Source organism: Chrysemys picta, chromosome 4 (genome assembly GCF_011386835.1).
Source record: "Chrysemys picta bellii isolate R12L10 chromosome 4, ASM1138683v2, whole genome shotgun sequence".
Classification (NCBI taxonomy): Eukaryota; Metazoa; Chordata; order Testudines; family Emydidae; genus Chrysemys; species Chrysemys picta.
Window position 1 is genome coordinate 100,172,956 of NC_088794.1, and position 19,874 is coordinate 100,192,829.

Genomic DNA, 19,874 nt, shown 5'->3' on the forward strand with positions numbered 1-19,874 from the left:
GAACAGAACCTCCACATCTTTTGATGTTGGCCCATCACTGATAATTATGAATGTGAGATTAGGTACCTTTATTTATTCTTGTAAATAACATCAACTCTTCCTATTAAGATCAACTACTCACACCTTGTCAATTGCTTTATTAGCATTGTTGGCAAGTTCTGCAGAAGCTTTAATTAACCACTCATCATTATTATGGCTAGTTTCCAAAATGATCAAGGTAAATAATTTACAGAAGGTTTATAAAAAAAAGCTTTTACTTACTGAAACACTGTATCTAACAAAAACTTCTTTAATACTGTCATGCTGCCTGGAGCGGCTCACAAACATGGGTGCCAACCTCAGGGCAGACAGTTAAAAACCAGGGCACAAACCCCAAACTGGTTGTGTGTTCTATAATTAGATTTCACCAATCAAGTATCAATTGTAAACTCTTCAAGTAACATCACAGCCTTACCATGGAGTTACAGACAGTCCCCTTGAGTATTCTAGTCTATCTTGCCACCCAGGCAAGCCTGCTTTTGTGCTGAATGGTCCTTTACACCAAAAATCACAACAATATTCAGGTTACTTCCAGTCCCAAAGGACCAGTCACTTACCCCAGGTCAATTGTACCTCAGATCTCTCACCAAAGACAATGCGTACAGACAATACTGTAATAAATGAACTAAAGATTTATTAACTAGGGAAAAGAAATAAGATAGTTATTTACATGGTTAAAGCAGGCAAACATACCCACACAAACGAGTTAAAGATTTAGGTTTCAAAGGTAATAGAAGTTGCTGTAATATGCAAGCTCTATATATCCTTAGGGCTAACCCATGCTAAACAGCTTGGGGATCCCTTGATTAAGTTCAGAAATAATGCCCTCTCCAAATTCCAAGCAGCATAGTGATACAGTTCCTTTTGACCAGGGGATTTTTATTCCCTTCCCCCTAGAGTTCAAACTGTGATGGGATGAGTGTTGTGCATGCCCCCTCTTCCTGGGTGTTGGGGGAGCAATCAACAAAGTCTTTACTCCACTAATGTTCCAAAATGGTTCATCTATAGGCCTTCTTTTGTTGGGCAGGAGATGAAACCTCACATGGCAAACTAGTATTTCACACTTGGTAATGCCTTTCTCCTGACTCTGCGGGTTTCCAGCTTCATAGTAAACACTTTTATAGTTACAAAGCAAACACTTAAGGAGTACCTTATAACATGGGTATAGATATTATAGGTGAGATCAATACATGCAGCAATTCACAAGCATTTCATAAAGTCTTATAAACTTAACATCTATTTTAACAATACTAACACACAGGTTTCCAGCTATGCATTTGTCAGCGTTCAGTGAGGCCTAGAGGCCTTGGCATGAGCTGGCAAGTGGTCTGCCAGCATCAGAAGTACATAAGCACAAAACATAGAAAATCCACCCTTTAAACAATGGATGTGTTATGAAAATGGACACTAAGTCTGAACTAATTAAAATTGGGCCAGCCTGAGCATTGAGAAAGATAATTAAACTTTTCAGTGCAAATAACATTTGGAAGTCAAAAGTAAAAAAAACAAAAAGCGGACACTTGAATAAGCTCAGGTTGATGATGGGCATTAAACAGGCTGTGAGGAGCATTGAGTGCAGAAGTTAGTTTTAACTACACTTTTTAATATTAATTTTTCCTCTCTGATGAATTCTTTTGGTAAACCCTGGTTCAGCCAAAGGTATTCCAGAATGAGACATTGTGTAACACCAGATACCATGGACTGTATGTGTCTCAATGAGATCGGTATCTGTGATGTCACTGTGGTGCCATCAGTCTTAGTATCTTCAGCAGACTAAGAAATATGAAGAGAATGTCTCAGAGGGAAAAGGAATTTTAAAAAGCTCAGTTAAAATGTACTTCTGTTCCAAATTCATCTCCCCACCTCTGTGCTGAAAGCTTCCAAAATTCTTTTGCTTAAAACTGTTTTCAATTTTCTTTATAGCTCAGTTTTAAAAGGTGGGCTTTTCAAAAGCAGTCAGCATTGGCCGAATGCTGCTGAATCAGGGCCATAATAATTGCTAATGTTGCTAAAAACTATTTTCATGAAACCTTAAGCTTTTATTCTGCCCTCAGTACATGAATGTCACTCCCATTACCCTTAATTAGTGTTATATGTGCTCCTTGAGAGTAAAATAGACCCTTTAGCTATCAATTGTGACGTTTGAAACAAAAAAGTCATAACCTTTTTGAGTTTCTGGTTGAAATAACTACAGTATAAATTCAGTTAACAATTGTGGCAGCTAGGACTCAACATAGGGAACTAGAAATATTGTAAATATGAAAATGTTGTTGATTTAAAAAAAATGAAATCTAAGGGTGAGATAATATAAACATTTCAGTTCTTTTTAACATTGTTTCCTGTCTTTTCCAGCTATCAGTCTTCAGGATTAACCACCTGACTTCTGTGGAATATTCCAAGTGTATTCTGACACAGAACACAATTGCTTTCCTGGTGTATGCATATTACCAGGTGTGTTTTAAAGTAGCAGTGATTTCTATTGAATATTAATGGATAGCAGCACTGAAAATATGGTGGAAAATCAGTCTCAAATGTGTGTATGTATAGCTATTTACCTACCTACACACTGTAGTATTGATTGACCCTGATAACTATAGGAGCCATGGCATACAACTAAATATCATAATAAAGTATTCTAATTCCCCTTCTTCACTTTCTTATTGGGAGTCCAACCTATAAGGTGTTACACTCCTCCAAGAAATGTCTTATGATATTGGGCTCAAATTTCTGACATTTTCACTTTTCAGGCTGCTATATCTCAGCCCAAAGAGAGAGAGAGAGAGAGAGAGAGTGTTGTTTTGCACAAAAGTAGTTGAGGGGTATTTTATCATGAAGAGAATGGTATTGTGAAAAAGAAAATATTTGATTTTAATTTCAACATCTCTCATGTCTCAACAGTTATTGAGGGAATGTCCAATGAAAATTCAGTTTGACTTGACTGAGTCATGAGCATATAAAATTCTTTGCACACACAGTGTATGTTGCAGACATGGTGCCCACTAAGTGAAGTGGCACAGCCAAGGACTGCCATGATGTGAACAATTTAATGAAGGCGTGCAGTATGTGAAGTAGTGATTCACAGGATCTGGCCCAGGCTGAATTTCACCCATGTTCAGCCACAACCACGTTTATCGACCATTGTGTAGAAGAGCATAAAGAGTGGCTGTGGAGGGAGCTGAAAGCAATAAAGTGACCTATGCATATTATATTAGTTAGATACTGAAGGAACCTTTCTTCTGAACAGCTTAATCAGCAAGACAACTGAGAATAAGACAGGTACTATAATTCAGTGTCTTCTGAAAGATGAATGCTTAATTTCATCTTTATCAAGTGCTTGCAACACTATTCCTCTGACCAATAGTATAAACAAGTATTGAAGGGGACACTGGGATCACTTATTGCAAGGGGTTTAGGTACCTCAGACCACCTTAATACATGTATGTGCATACATCTAGACTTTTATTTAATTCATGATGAGACAATATCATATATTTTCATTACAGTCTTCCTAAAACTTCTCCCAAAATGAGGTATTGCAGATGACACCAAAAGAGGCAGCAGCAGTACTAGTTACAGCGTGACTTCTCAGGCATTACTCTGAAAGCATGGAAAGTCAAGCTGTGAACCTAAAATGGGTGGTGTCAGTGAAAAAGTCACCAGAGCTAGAAAATGACATCATCACTGAACTACATCCCCAGTCCTAATCTTCTACCCAAAAGCTTAAAATGATCAGGTATATTATGCATTACCTCGTACAACTGATCATTTTTCTAGGGACTGGTTTTAACTGAATATGAAGGGGCAGATTCAACATAGCCTTGTGGTCCCTTTGTGCTGACTATACCAGTTTGCCATGGATAAAGGGCAGGTGTAAGGCCCATGTGGTGATAGCATGGGGAGACTATATGCCAGGTTCAGAGCTGATACCATCATCTCTGCACTGCTTCTGCAGAAGACTCCATCATAAAGAATGTTCCAAGGTAGGCTGGGGGCATATTGAGGATAGGCCAGAGGACTGAGGAAATAGATCAGAATGAGGAAGAGGTTGGCCGGAGTGGTCTTGTGCCTCAGTGATTCCTCTCAGAGCTGCCTTAGTGTGTGCTGAGGCCCAATTGTTCCCTGGAGGCCATGATTAGGGGTGGTGCAAGCTGCCTCCCCTTGGTCCCATGAATTCATCTGGAAGTTGTTAGTTCACCAGTGCCAGTGAAAATCACATGTAAATTAAGTTATAATGGACCAAGTTCATAACTAATAAGAAAGCCATACTTCTATGTGGTGGCCCCCTTAGTAGTGCAGTAGTTGAATATCAAAAGCCACTTTTTTAGCAAATTGGCTTTCTTTAAAAAAAACCCATATCCCTGGCTGGAGAATGGGGCATGCATCCCTTATGATACTTTTACCGTTTGCTTTCAGACAGTTTTGAAAACTTATCTTCAGCAGCATCTTTTTGGGGGATGAATTTTCATACACTTGGGCTTAGTGTCTGATTTTCTAATCTCTGTTGTAAACCATCTCTCTTTCCTCTGTATAGTAAATAAGATCTAGTGGATACACACTGACTAAAATATCCCCAAGACACTCCCTTTGATGTTTTTGATTTGGCTGCTCTTTGCCATACTGATAATCACTGATTTACTCTGATGTGGTAGATTCTGGTAAAGTAATAAAATCTGTGGACATTTGGTTTTCCATTCATATGCTGCTGAATGACTGCATCTTGCTAATCATTGCAAGAATAAATTTACAAATGTACCTAGAAGAGCTTTTTTCTCAACAGAAACTGCACATTTTCAGAGAGCAGTATAGTACAATTCCAAAATGCACAAAAAGATGCATGGAATAACTAGTGCTGCATATTCCAGTCAGCTACGACATGAAATGTGGTCTTTCTCCGCTTTCTCTTCTATTATCTCCACTATTAGTGCCAACAATGCATGACTATACTATGGAAGACCGTAGAGTAGCAGTGTAATAAAGTGGTTCTGACTCTAGCTGGTCTCAGATTGACCTGATTGGGCTCTGGACTTCAAAGAGTGTTTCACTGCCCTCCAGCCAGTGCTGTGCAGTCCTTAGTTTGGAGAGCTGCCATTGGTAAATCCAGCTCTGCCTTGAAATCATGACATACATGGTCTGGCAATAGCCTCCTTGTTTTCATTCTCACTGGGCCTAATGGTAAACATACCAAAACAAACATAAAACAGGTGAGCTGGTCAATTCATAGTAATGTGTCCACCAGATCTATTTGTGTGAGTATGCCCTGAAATGCACAATGAGAAATGATCAGCATGTGACCCATGCATGCTTGTTGGAATGGGATAAAAGGAATGACAGTGTAGTGTTCCACACCATGGTGGTTGGGAGATGAATGATGTGTAAAATAGTGGTTAGAAGAGGGATGATATGCCTTGTCTCTCAGCCCTCCATTCTATGCCAATGGGGTTTATATCCAGGGGATCTCAGTTTGATTTGGGGATTTCTTAGTATAGCACCTTGTGTTGTACTGCAGGCCCATAGAAGACTAGTCGTTAGGCTCACTAGTTTGAATTCAGCTGTGGACAGTTAGGACACTCTCTTTTATAAGTAATAAGGAGGGGCTAGAAGGAAGCCAATGACAAAAGAGGCTCCCATCACCTCCTCCTCACCTTTCAATTGCTACCCGATCCTACTTCAATTGAATAAAGTTGCAGTCCTTTGGCCATTGTAAAAATATACGTGTGTCTATCCCCAATATTTGTCCTCATCACACTAACATAAGAAGCTATAAGGTTTTGCACTGAGAGTTGGGGCCTTTGCTTGGTGGGTGGGTGTGGGTTTTTTTCCTGCAAGTTGTGTAGCACAGGTCAGGTAGCAGAGTGTCAGGGTTCGCCTGGAGACCATATTGACCATGCAGGGAGAGGCAAAACGAGTTCTGCTGACTTATTGTGACTGCTGCAGCTTTTTGCCTCACCCTGGGTATAAAAAAGGAAGAGACGTGACCCTTTGGTCAATGGATTCTAAAGTATGAGGCTGAGCAGCCCTAAGAGAAGAACTCTAGAAACAGCCATGCTGGGAGAGAAGGCTGGGGCTACAGTTTATGTTATTTATTTGGGGTTACCTTATTAATAAAGCCAAACCCGAGGAAGGGATGAGATTTGACCCTGAACAGCATGTATTGACTGTGTTTGGAGCAGGTTGGTACCTACCCACAGGCCTCTTGAGTCTCCTGATCTGATCTATGATGTCTGTGAATTGCTGTCAGACTGACCTGCAGCTAGAATAGTTCACCCTTCCTGAAGAATAAGGAGTTTACTTTGAAAATATTTTCTTCCAAATCCACATATGACACCTTTATATAAAAAAGTAAGTTTTCTTTGTCTTTTATGATTTCTGTAATATTAAGTGCTAGTCTTAATGCCATCCAAATCATGGTAAATATCCAACATGTACATTGAGTCAGGAATGTTTTCTACAGATTAGCTCGCTCATGCATTTAAATGGATAGCAAGATATTGAAAATAAGTCTATTTACTATGTTCATGCTTAAGTCATCCCTTTGTTATATAGGGCTCTAAATGTTTGATGTATTTCTTGAAAGCACCCCCCGCACAACAGAATATCAGTATGAATGTAGGCAATAGTTTTGAGGTGCATTGTTAATACCTGCTATACACTACTCTCTCAGCCTTCAAGACCTTTTTCCCATTGCCCCCATTTTAATATATGGATTTTTGCACTCATATTTATAAAGAAAACTCTGGTATTCAGAAATGCTGATATTCTCTGTGGAGGATGAAATGAAAGAAACATATTAAAGGCCCTGTTATAGATCCCCTGACTCAGGGAAAATTCTTCAGTGGGAGCTTTGCCTGAGTAAGGAGTGAAGAATTGAGAGTCCCAAACCATTCAGCTGATATGTTTCTTGCCAACTCGGCAAAAATGGATTGATCTGAGTGATAGTGATTTTAAAAAAAGGGAAATAGAACTGATGCACAAAGGAATTCTTTAATATTTTCTTTTCCAAAATTTCTCAAACCATCGCTAGTAAACAGTACTATAGCTGTAGCTGCCATTGACCTTAAACATTAACAAGTTCAGTGATATCAGGTTGCTTATAATAAAATATATTTTATTTCTCAAGCATCAGATAATTAAAATATATTTTCTTGGTGAAAGCTCTCTCATTAATAGACTTTCAAATTGAAATATGATATATAATATCTCAGTTGAGTAACACTAATTTGTGTTTGTGTGTGTATATGTGTAACCCTTCTGCCAGGTGGAGCTGGCAGCAACCAGGGCTGAGTTCAATATCTAGGGGTTCCTTTTCAACAATACAACACAGAACCAGATCGAGCCCACACCAATTGCACACCACCCCTGGGCACTTGGAGAGGCAATACTTCCCCACTCGCAAGCAGAGTCTGAGTGTAGAATAGAAACTCTTAATGTAAGGAGAGAAGTCATCTGACATTAATTAGGGAAAATGCCACAGCAGGATTAATAAGCATAAAACTGTGAGCAAAACACCTACTCTAGATTGCGTGGGGCAGAGTCTTCTGCCTCGTGTTCTTGAGTTCTACAACCAAAAGTTCCTTTACTGTGTCCCCCTTTGCTCCCGCACCATACCCCACTCGCAGTGGTTGTCCTTGGTCAGTGAGGACCCAAGGTTCAGAGATGCATTTGTGTGAGTTCACCTCCCAACCAGGGAAGAAGGCACCTTGCTTGCTCCGCCATCTGAGCAATTGCTCTGGCTGGCCGCCCCGCCAGCCGCTGTTCCTCGCTGCCTGGATGCCCTGGCAGCCGACTGCTTGCCACTTTCACTGGCTGGCCATCAGTTACCTTCTGCTGCCAGCTGCTGTGACCTCTGTAGGTCACTCTCCTAGTGATTTTTAGCTCTCAGCAGACTGGGCAGAAACATTGCCCCACCACAAGTGATTTCAGCTCTTATTGAGTACTTAGAATCATAGACTATTAGGGTTGGAAGAGACCTCAGGAGGTCATCTAGTCCAATCCCCTGCTCAAACCCAGCCAGGGTTTTGTCAAGCCGGGCCTTAAAAACTTCTAAGGATGGAGATTCCACTACCTCTCTAGGTAAGCCATTCCAATGTTTCACCACCCTTCTAGTGAAATAATGTTTCCTACTATCCAACCTAGACCTCCCCCACTGCAACGTGAGACCATTGCTTCTTGTTCTGTCATCTGCCACCACTGAGAACAGCCAAGCTCTATCCTCTTTGGAACCCCCCTTCAGATAGTTGAAGGCTGCTATCAAATTCCCCCTCACTCTTCTGCAGACTAAATAACCCCAGTTCCCTCAGCCTTTCCTCATAAGTCATGTGCCCCAACCCCCTAATAATTTTCATTGCCCTCCGCTGGACTCCCTCCAATTTGTTCACATCCTTCTGTAGTGGGGGGACCAAAACTGGACACAATCTCCAGGTGTGGCTTCACCAGTGCCAAACAGAGGGAAATAATCTCTTCCCTTGATCTGCTGGCAATGCTCCTACAAATACAGCCCAATACGCCGTTGGCCTTCTTGGCAACAAGGACACACTGCTGACTCATATCCAGCTTCTTGAAATAACATAAGGCTCCTAATGAAGCCTATTTAGCTCTATCTTTGAACAGTGGGGAGGAACAGATTAAACCAGACCTTGGGAGAGTCCACACCTTCTGGCGGGGACACCTGTCCCCACCCTTCTTACTTTGACAGGGGTCTGGCATTCAAGCCCCTGGCTTAACAAGGTCCTTTCAGCTGAGGGTGACCCCCCTCATTTGGGACAGGTTAAGCACAGTTCTTCTTCCCTTTATTCATACAATAAAGACAACAACATGGATAACATTTCACTACCCCTGCATTCAGTACTAAAGTGATTTGTAACCCAACACCAGACAAAGTTGATCACTTTGAGCAACACAGCTCTCTCTGCTGGATATCTTGGTAGAGTAGGTGTGTTCTTGTAAATACAGTTTGCTCCTGAAGTCTCTCCCCCTCCTCAACTAGCTGTCAGAGGAGAGTTCATCCAGACCCTGCTTACATCTGTATAAACCTTACACACGAGTAATACAATAATGTTGTGATCATTGTTTACCTTTTGTGTTAAGACAACTGAAAAAGGTATCTTTCATGGCTTTATGTTATGACCAAAGTTAGTCATTTTGAAATAAAACTACCTAAGCAAATACTAGGTAGTATAAAACAATGATTCATCTCTCTCTTTTGAAAAGATACGGTTATTCAAAAAAAACCCTTCATGTTAAAAAAAAACCTTAACTCTGAATCTTAAGAACACCTTGGAAAGAGTACATGAAGTGGCAGCAGTAGGTTTACTTTTACAACTGAAAAAAATGTCACATGTATGTCAACAACTGGAATTTTACCTCATTAGGCAATTTCTGATCTGAGGCTCTGATGATTATTCTAAGCAGAGAAAATATGCTAATTATTCACTCTGAATGTAGAAGGAAAAAAGGTGTAAAATCTCCCTTTAGCCGTGTGACCATGTACTAATTGCATGTCATGTGTCAAAATAATGCAACTCACTTTGCCTAAAGCAATTAGACATACAGAACTCTATTAATGAAGCACTGTCTGTCACTAAAAATGTTTTCAGTGCTATAGTTGAAGATTAAAATATTAACTTCTCAAATATTTATGATAGTTACTGACAGCATTTCAAAATGTTACTTTTAACAAAAGCTTTCTATTCAGCTCCAGTTTTTAATTTGGATTTTATATTCAAAGATGTTATTAACATATAAGCGTTATGTGAAATTTCTAAGATGTCTGGTGAGAGTTCTTTACAGAAGGTACATTAGCTTCTCAGAAGTTTACAGCACCTTTTACCATCACAACATAAACTCTTTCAGAACAAAAAATGTTAAAAACTTGTCTTTTCTTCAAAAGCCATAACCCCGCCCCCTGTTATTTCCCTAATTATTTTCTGAACGTAGGAGAGGAATTTGGCCCTTGGTGACAATATAGTAAGTTTGGAGCCCCACTTCCTTCTTGCACTCTCCATTCAAGGGGCAGTCACAGCACCCTCTTTACAGCAGACATGTCTGCCAGACATGGTGACTGGGGAAGGCTATTTCACTAAAAAAGATGGTACCACCTGGATCCTCCTGCACTCCAAACTGCCTATGTTCAGGATGTATTATTTCCCAAGAGGGAGGAGAGTAGGGCTATAGCCCCAACTCATCTACAGCCATCCCAGACACGCTAAGTGGCTATTTCATTAAAAAGATGGCACCACCTGCACAGCCCCCCTGAACACTAGGCTGCATAGGAAAAGGATTTTGCACAATCCCCTCCTGATCAGTGCATCTCAGCACCACCCTGAGTGTGTGCCAGGGCTGATATAGCACATTTTGGTTTATTACCCTTTTTACCATAATTTAAAGTCTATTTGAGGCTTTCTAAATTATTGTTGCATTATAACATGCAATGCCATTGGTAAAGTTACAGGCCTGATTCTGCCCTAACTGACAAGAATAAACTCTTACTCAAGTGAGTAGCCCTAGTAAAGTGAGACTATTTGCATGATCAAGTGTTTAATTTGTTTAAGTTCCATATGGGGATTATTAAGACTACTACTGACGTATCTTTGGATTTACAACTTTACCAGGAATATGTGGGAATCATACCACTGTAATACTGTGGAATTATTACCCTACTATTGTATCCAAAAAATCAGCAAATAAAAAAGCCACGTTGTTAGAACTATGTCATTTTCAAGTACCATGGTGGTAAAAACTGACTACTATTATGTATTAGTCCTGCCACTGCTTTATGTTTGGTAAGGGTATTGCCTTGGTTTTGGAGCTATTATGGTCGATGGGAATCAGTTATATGTACTTGAACTAAAAAGGATTTACTTGGTAACCGTAATGGCTCTTTCAGAGCCATTATGGTCTGTCATGTCAAAAATGCACGTGCCTACAGTAGATATAAACAGAACTGTGCAAAAAGTTTTACACATAAACCAATCCTTTTTTTTGTTGATTTTCACTGACAACCCAAAACAAGCACTTTTTGCTGTTGTACTTTTCATAAGTTTTTATTATAAATGAAGAGCAGTTGCTGCCATTCAACTGCCGCGTTCTGTGTTAAAGGAAAACTTATATGGCAGAGTGGTGTGTGGAGGGGGAGCAGGGTAGACATTATTGAAGAGGAAATCTCAAGGAGTTGCATTGTTTAAGGGGATAGCTCCAGTTGACGAAACCAATGAAAAGGAAAATTACCTTAAAGGAAGAGAGTGAGTAAAACCCCCCATTCCCATAATACAATAGCTATTTCATACTGTCTCCTTGATATATAAGTGCTGAACATAATAGTATTACTACTAAAAGCAGCAAAAATTCAAATTTGGAAAATGTAGTAATAATAAAATCCAATATGAAAATACATAGCATTTATGTAGCAGATCTGCCCCTCCATGCTCCTTCCAAAAGGCTTGGGTACTGCAATATATAATGAAGTAATTCCTGTTTGGAATTTTAAAAGCCCACAAAATCAAATAGGGTGGAGGGTTAGGGGAGCAATTTTAAAAGTGTAATAAAGGTATGTGGAAGGGAAGGTAAAAAATGTGGGGTCAATATTTGCCATTCTAAAAGCAACTTTGAAGAAATTTTTTTAAAGGTGCATTTTAAAAGTGGAGAGGGATTAAATTAAATGGATTTCTATACAGATCATATTCCACACCATATGGCCCCCCAGAGCAAATGCTTGCTTGTCTGTCAATTGCAGAAGGGTTGGTGGCATATCAATGTGGAAACCCACCAGGATAAGGAAGGCTCACATAGCAGGTCTGAACTGTAGACAGGGCTAATAAAAGCAGTGTTAAGGGCTTTACAAACCACTAGTACTCACTTAAAATAAATTCTCCAGTTTATGGGAAGCCAACATAAAGAAAGTGGGGTGAACATAACACATTCCTGATAGCTTCAACCAGTGAGCAGTTTGGTTTGATTCGGTGAACATCACAGAGAAAGATCATCATGGGATAAACATAGGTGTAGCCAGTGTCAATTGCGCAGCTAAAGAAAAGTTCATACCTCATCTGATAAAGGATAAAAAGACCTTGTAGTGGGTGAACTTTGTCACATAACACTCGCTAAATTATTTCCAGCCATGTAGGTAATTTTTTGCTAATAAAAATCTCTCTGTGAGCAAATGAACCCATGATAACCAATATGTTCTTATAGTGTCTTAGGGAAAAATTCTGTCTTACTCATGTATTGGTGACTTCCTCCTTTTAAAAAGATGTTTAGAAAATCAGATTCTATAAACTAATATAAGGTGTTCCACATTCTTACTGAAAACTTCAGACACCATTAATGTATTTTCCTTTTAAATGAAACAAAAAGTAATTGAAGAGGTCTATAATTCATGATGCCTACTGACTTATTACTATTGTTTCCTAATATAGAACTTCATTATGTAGCTATATTATTGTTTTTACAGATCTTTTATTGCACTATGTACATTTTTTAAAATGTCTGTGTCAAAGCTGATTGAAATCATTCCCCAAAATATTACTATTAGGTACAGGTTGAAAATGGATCTACAGCAGTGCAGCTGATTTTTTACTTCCTTGTTTGTTTATTGGTCTAATTTTCAGCAGCACAGGAATTCTATTTAGAAAGCAGCAGAAACCTTTTCATACCAAACGAGCGTGTCCAAAAAAAGAAACAGATTTTACTTTTAGCTCATCTTCAGATTCACAAGGGACAATAAGGGAGATTCATTAGGCCATTTGTTACTGTCATCTGCCATGATTCAAAATGAAATACTAAATGTTTCATGGACTCAGAAAAAGAGCAGTATTTGTCTTTGTGTTGGCAATGCAAAGACTGCATGGCTTTCAGCCTCCATATAAGAGGTCTGATGGATGAAAGGGGGAAGGGTGGTGCCATCTGAATGATGATGGGCTAATATCATCATCCTCTTGTCAGCTATAATAGGCTTTTCCTCACAGAAATAATTCATAAAACCGCTACATTATATTCTATCCCTGACAGGCCCTATCTATCCTGCAACCCAGCAGGCTCACAACTAATAAGAAAATATGTGGTTCAGGAACCCTGAAAAATTAAACAGGTAGTTTATGAACAATTTGTTTCATGGGGATGTTTATTATGTTTATTAAATATTGAGCCTTTAATGTTTTCCCACTACAGATGATATCATAAAAATGCTGACTTAAGCCTCAGTTGTATTCTTAGAAAGCAGCATCTTACAGCTCTTGTAGTACACAGTAAATAACTAAACTGCAGTTGCTTATCTGTGTACACAGAGTATAATTTACAGAGTGAGAGTAAGTATATTTTATAGTGCATATGCCCTGTATTTAATATATACATAGAGAGACATATGCAAACTACTAAAATATTGATTATTCTCTTTGGTATAAACAAAGTTTCAAGAAGACCAGCATTTCAGTGCTTGTCATGGGGAAGGTCAGGCATAGGTTGGTTTTATTGCTTGTATTAAAGGAGAAACCTTGAGGTTGGTGCTTGAAGCCTCAATACAACACACAGCGTGGGCACTAATAATGAACTTAATCGGAATATTGTTTTGTAAGTACAATTTTTATGGAAATCCTTTATCCAGGCTCTCTTTAGAGAAAACTGGGATAAAATGGCTCAGGGTAAAGAGAATATCATGCCTTTAAATGTATCTAGTTAGGGATGCCAGAACTTGTGCTCCTTACAGGGCAAAACTCCTATTGCCTGAAAAAGGAGCGCAACATTGATCCCTAAGACAGAAAATGCACTGTGTAGACAAAGGAGCATGAACCAAAATCCCTGCCCGAACCTTGTGTATTACTGCTTTTGCTGTCAGAGTATATTTAATCAGTGGTGCTTATGTGACAGTGTATGTTCTGTAAAGGCAAACTGGCAAGTAGAAGACTTATCTACATCATACAGGGTTAATAGCCTCATAATAATAAACAATGCCCACAATGTTAAAGAAGGCAATAATTCACATATAAATTACAGAAAGCACATGTCTGATGTGATTTACTAAGAGAGTTGTACAAATCTGTGGTTAAGCCCTACACAAATTCACACTTCAGCTTTACTAATTTCCTAAGGACATCTTAATTTCACTCTATGGGCTAATTTTTCCATCACTTACTCCAGTTTTATAGTGGTATGGCTCTGCTGACCTGGTATATTTACTCCTGGTTTACATCACTTGTAAGTGATAGGAGAATCAGGCCTTTATTACAGTCTTAAATTAAGGCATCCTCATATATATATATATATATATTATCCTGAAAATCCAGATAAAAGAGAAAATGTCAAGATAAAGAGACTAAAAGCTTTAACTCTCTGTGGCTTGAGTCTGAAAAACAATGTAACCTAAAAAAAACCCCTTATGATTTCTGACATTTTCACAAGACTTGTTTATTTTTTTTGCTTTTACAAAGGCTTAGCACATACACTGCTTCTTTTGAACTTCAGGTGTAAAGAATAAAAGCTATTTCCCCCCTCAAACATCTTTCATTTATTCCCTAATGGAGATGGAGAAAAAAAATAATCTCTTGTTAGAGAAAATCCTTATAATGAATGTTTCAAAAGAAGCCGGGTGTGGGGGGTGGGCGGCGATTAAAGGTCTGTTACTATCAGCCGTAGGGCTATTTTGCTTTCTCTGTGTCGTGTAAACCCACTTCTATAACAAGTGGGCACAGTCAATAATGCCAAAAGAGTCACAAGCTGTAAATAGTCTACCAAGAGAAAATTTGTGGCACAAGTCTCCCCAAACACCTTAGCTCCTGAGAGGCCAGTAGCCAGACAGTATTTCCACAGAAGTCTGAAGGCACAGAGTTGGGGCAGCCAAGTAATGCACTGATTCTGCAACACCAGTGAGGCTTCCATGAAATTCCAACTCTGGCTTAAAGCTGCTCTCCTTTACCAGCATTGTAAGGAATGCCAGCAGGTAAAAACTCTGCCTGCCCTTCTCCAGGGATGAATCACCCCTCAAGATCAGCTGCCTCCTGCTGCCACAGAGAGGTGCCATTTTCAGCTCTGTGCACTCGTCGAATGAAAGTGTGTCACTTGTGTTTTCTAGTCTGCTCTGTGTTGTGAACCTGTTATCTTCGCTGTGGATCTCTAAGGCATATTGCATATTCATTCCAAGTGCTGAACTCCAACTGGCATCAATGAGAGTTCTACAGGCAGAATGAGTGCAGTCAACAAAATACACCTTTGTAGCATAGAGTGAAGAGGAAAATTTTGCCCTTAAGTTGTTGCAGAAACATGAATATTCTGTTATGTCAGAAGATGTTGCATGATATCATGTGCCCTAATATAGTCAGTGGCTCATGTTGTGCCACCAATTTAAAGAAATACCACTTTCATTGGCAGGCAGTTGGAAGCAATTAATTACCCATGGATGGCATGTACAGCTGTTGCTTATGTATGAAAACAGAAGAGAAATTAGATTTAATTGGTTTAGCATAATCAAGAAAGTGGCATTTATTTCATTAGAGCTTTTGTAAACTGAGCCACTTGATATTTCCTTTTATCATTTTTTGTAATAGTCAGGCAAAATCCTCTTGACAGCTGAAAAATTCCCAAATGAACCAAAATTGTGGATTATTTTTTTATTCTGAAGGATAAGCTAATTGATTATTTTAGAAGTTCTGCATCATCAGACCAGCAATAGATACAGTATCCACTGTGGTGGTTCTGTCCAAGGAATGATTACATGAAATACATTTATAATTACATGTATACCGTTACTTACTGTTTGGGTCAACCACAGAATAAACATAATTTTATGGCTGCACATCTGTTGGAGAAAAAATCCAGAGTCCAAAGGTTGAACAGGAAAAAAAGCTGTACATTATAAATAGAGATGAAAAACATCTCTTTAATATAAAGATTATTATTATAATTACTATAGAGCTACTCAGGGAAAGTGATTGTCATAGATGAACAAAATAATTGTATTTATATGACTGATTTAAACATTTACCATAAGTGCATCCCAAATGAAAGTCTATAGCTACAGCTGTAAAAGGACTAGTACTATTTATGTACTTCACATTGGGCCAGATTCTTTTTTCAGTTATGCCAATGAGCAGCTGCAATAAGTCCATCAATTTCATTGGTTTATGCCAGTATGACAGAGAACAGAATGTAGCCCAGCGTTGTTGTGAAATTTAATTTATTAATGATTTTGAGAGTGCTTTTTGCTAAAAGGCACTATATGTACAAACTATTAGAATATTGTTATTATTAAGCTTTATAAATAAGCATCTGCTTTCTACATCATAGCATAATGGACACTTTCTAGCAATTTAATGTGAATACAATGCAATACAATGTGCATTCACACAATACTGTTTTTATGGGTGCATCCTTTAGTCCTGCAAAGATTAATACAAGCTAACATTTCCCTGTGATGCAATATTAAGCATCTCTCTTGCATTTGACAATTAAGGATAGCAAGGCTAGGTGCTTCACGCTATAGCTACAGTACTGCATGTGTTGAGACTGGTGTCAAACTTTCAAAAAATATATAAAATTTATTCTAAGTACAACAATTCAGCAGATAGTTCACTTAATACACTACAATCACATTATATCCCCATCTTATGAAGCCAAATATTTTTAATGTCCTTAAAGAGAAATCATGTATAAGTGATTATAATGGTGGCCAGGATGTAGCAGTCTAATAAGAGTCAAAGAGAAAACATTATAATTTATAGAACATCTATGAATGTTCCTTAATCAGCATGCTCTACTAGCAGTACGTTCTGGTTTATTTTTTCACAAAAGAATGGTGTATACTGGTATATAACACTTACGAATTATTTGTTACTTTTAGACTGTGGGAGAGGTTTAGGGGGGAAGAGAGGGTTTTTTAACAATTTTTAAATTATTGTCTGTCATTTTTATCAGAGATGAGCCCAAACCCATCTGTTTGCATTCAAGCAAGCTTGAACTTTGAGAAAGTTCAGACCTAGATCCAAATTTCACTGCTGTCCCACCTTTCTAGACTGGGCTGAACCAAAACCCTGGAACTCCACACCCTCAACTTTGGTGACATCCAGAACCAGATCTCTCTTTTGACTGTGTCTTAACTGTTCACATGATATACTCCAATACCCAGAGAGAGAGAGAGAGAGAGAGAGAGATGCCAGCTGCTACATGTGTCAATATCTAAGTCAAATGAGGATAAAGTGCAAAGCAAATAATAAAGACTTATTTCAAAGTAAAAAATTGTCTCGGGTCAGACGCTGTAAATGATTTACTGAATTTAAAAAAATATATTTGTTAGAATATTAAAAAACACTAAGAAGTTCTGCACACATGGACCCAGTATTTGATCAGTTGGTTTTGGCAGCAGTTTCAAATATTGCTATTGAGAGACAAATATGGTTTGTAAAGTAAAAATGTCTCTGGATGGCAAATAGCATATTATAGAGAAAGTTTGTGTAAACACAATTAATGCAGGACTGGTCATTGTAACCATAAACTGATGACAGATATTTTCATTGAGAGCATTTCTGTAACAGTGTGTTGTGAGAGAGATAGTTTTATGCTACTAATTTGCTCTATTTACCTTTTTAAAAATCTCAGATATACTAAGAAAAAGCAGCATGTACCTGTCTGTCATCAGAGCAGCCTTTAACATTTATTCGCCTACTATGCTATAGAATACACAACTACAGCAGCTGGCAGATACATTCAGGAAAACAACTGGTCCCTGTCAACGCCACCCAACCTTCTAAGGCCAAACAGGCAGTTACAAAGTAACAAATAAAGGCCAGCGTTTTGTTTTGCCAATAGCCTTGTGTGTTTTTCCCCTCCTCTTTTGTTCAAAATGTGCAACACCATTAAAGGGACCTGATTAGAACAAAGGAACAAGGATCACTGAAACAATTATGATATAAATGAAAATGCACAATAAAAAAACAAAAATCAGGAAAATAATGCCAGGTGAAGATGAATACACATCCGCTGGGAACAATTACATAGCAGATGCATCCAAAAATTCATTATCAATGTATAATTTGACATGTCCCTAGTAATGTAATTCATTACATTTACAAATAATTCATCACAGGTGTTGGGAACTAGAATGGCATTAAGGATTCTTTTGTTATTCACTGGGAAGAAAGGAAATGTCCAGTTTGTAAATACACATTATATCCAGTTTTAGAAAATGGTTTTGTCTTTTGTTGTATAAATATGCATACCCATCTATGATACCAGTTAAGTAATATATTGAAATACTGTTTACGTTCTAAAATATATTAATTTTTCTCCACTAACCGTACTGGGGATGATAAACATGACACTATTTTTCTTATAAATAGCTCAAGAGACCAGTCTTGCAAACCCTTATTTATGGTTGCATTGATTTTAGCTATCTATGGTGTATTTCTAATGTTCTAGTCTTGGTTTTAATAAGTAGATTCTTTTAAAAAGGGCAAATCTTGCTCACTTGACTATAGTCCCATTTATCTTAAATGGAATTTTGCACGAGTAAAGTGAGCAGGATTTGATCCAAGATATTTTTCCATGATCCAACTGAAAGCAAATCTCTTTTTTAAACTTTCTGTTTACTGTTTCAAGGGTGATGATATTGCATTGAACTTAAAGGGAATTTTGCTTGTATGACGAGCAAGATCTGGTCCTCACTAGAAACTAAAACGGGCAACATTTCTTTTGTGATCAAATTTCACAAAATCTTAGAAATATTATTTCTAAATATTAAAATCTTAGAAATATTTTGTTAGTTTCTCTCTCATATGAATTTCATCTACCCAAACTAACTGTGATTCACTCTGTATGCTGCATGGATAAGACTCAGGCTGAGGTCCCCATGTCATTAATCATAATGCACTATTCCAAATAGGTTCTAAAACCTTTGAAAACTGGAGTAAGCACATATTTGTACTCAGAGATGATAACATACAGTACCTATTACCAGATGGTACCACTCCACCATCAACCTCAGCCTGGACCAGTCCACACAAGAGATCCACTTCCTGGACATTACAGTGCAAATAAGTGATGTCACATAAACATCACCCTATACCGGAAACCTACTGACCGCTATACGTACCTACTTGCCTCCAGCTTCCATCCAAGACACATCACACGATCCATTGTCTACAGCCAAGCCCTAAGATACAACCGAATTTGCTCCAACCCCTCAGACAGAGACAAACACCTACAAGATCTTTATCAAGCATTCTTAAAACTACAATACCCACCTGGGGAAGTGAGGAAACAGATTGACAGAGCAAGACGGGTACCCAGAAATCACCTACTACAGGACAGACCCAACAAGGACAATAACAGAACACAACTGGCCATCACATACAGCCCCCAGCTAAAACCTCTCCAGCACATTATCCACGATCTACAACCTATCCTGGAAAATGATCCCTCACTCTCACAGACCTTGGGAGGCAGGCCAGTCCTCGCTTACAGACAACCCCTCAACCTGAAGCAAATACTTACCAGCAACTACACACCACACCACAGAAACACCAACACAGGAACCAATCCCTGAAGCAAACCTCATTGCCTACTCTGTCCCCATATCTACTCTGGTGACACCATCAGAGGACCCAACCACATCAGCCACACCATCAAGGGCTCATTCACCTGCACATCCACTAATGTTATATATGCCATCATGTGCCAGCAATGCCCCTCTGCCATGTACATTGGCCAAACCGGACAGTCCGTCCGCAAAAGAATAAATGGACACAAATCAGACATCAGGAATGGTAACATACAAAAGTCAGTAAGTGAACACTTCAATCTCCCTGGTCATTCTATTACAGATTTAAAAGTCACTATCATTGAACAAAAAAACTTCA